We start from the raw sequence: 866 nt of genomic DNA, 5'->3' as shown, positions 1-866 counted from the left end.
AATCGTCTAATTTTACAGCGGTTCATTCTTCTTTCTCTCTTTCATTGTCCGAAAATGGTAGGTTTCTCCATTCTGTCGCTAAATTTATTAAAGTCTCCAAAACTATTGGCCAATTCAGTAAGGTCGCTCAGATCATTCCTTTCTTTAGCCCAAAGGGCGACTTAGGGGTTCTATAAACTTGAAACTCTTGTAGAGACTATTATTTAAAGGAAGCCTACTTTGTATTTCTTTTAGCACTTTAATGTAAAAAACTTTTCTAATTTTATCTTGTTCATGTTTCGTCTTTTTTGGCAGTGTGCGCATGAACGCTTCGGCTTCTGGGCCAAGATAGACTTTATCATGAGTAACTTGATGTCTTGGGTTATCAGGTGCAATCATTTTGAAATTATCATTTTGAACTTCAGGTTTCAGAAAAGTTTGCCCTAGTTCCCTAATAAAGTTTTTCAGAGTTTTCAGCAAGCTTATTCACCAATATTTTCCGTGATTGGAAAAAGGCGTTAAATGAATTGAAGTAATTCAAAGCATGCTTCATAAAATAGAAATATGTTTTTGTGTAAAGATTACTTAATTCGTTTAAAATTGTTTCGCCACTTTTCAAGCCATCTTCAACAACAGCTTGTTGAAAATAATGCTCTAGAGCGCTCCAATGGTATTAAACAAGAATGGAGACATAACCATCTGGCGTTTGATAGTTTTAAAAAACGTTTTTGATTCTAAACTAAGTATTCTTGAAATTCAGTCAACAAGGCGCATCTTTTTGCGCTTCCTGAAGTATAGGTAGATATACCCATAATTAACTCCTCGCAAGATCTTGGAAGTTTAGCACAAGCCTTACTCGCGACTAAGGCGGCAGAATGGCAAATACA

Source organism: Phalangium opilio, unplaced genomic scaffold, assembly GCF_054372755.1.
Source record: "Phalangium opilio isolate 3A_F unplaced genomic scaffold, DU_Popi_V2 ptg000032l_1, whole genome shotgun sequence".
Lineage (NCBI taxonomy): Eukaryota > Metazoa > Arthropoda > Arachnida > Opiliones > Phalangiidae > Phalangium > Phalangium opilio.
The sequence above is the reverse complement of the archived record's forward strand: the minus strand, read 5'-3'. Positions refer to the sequence as shown.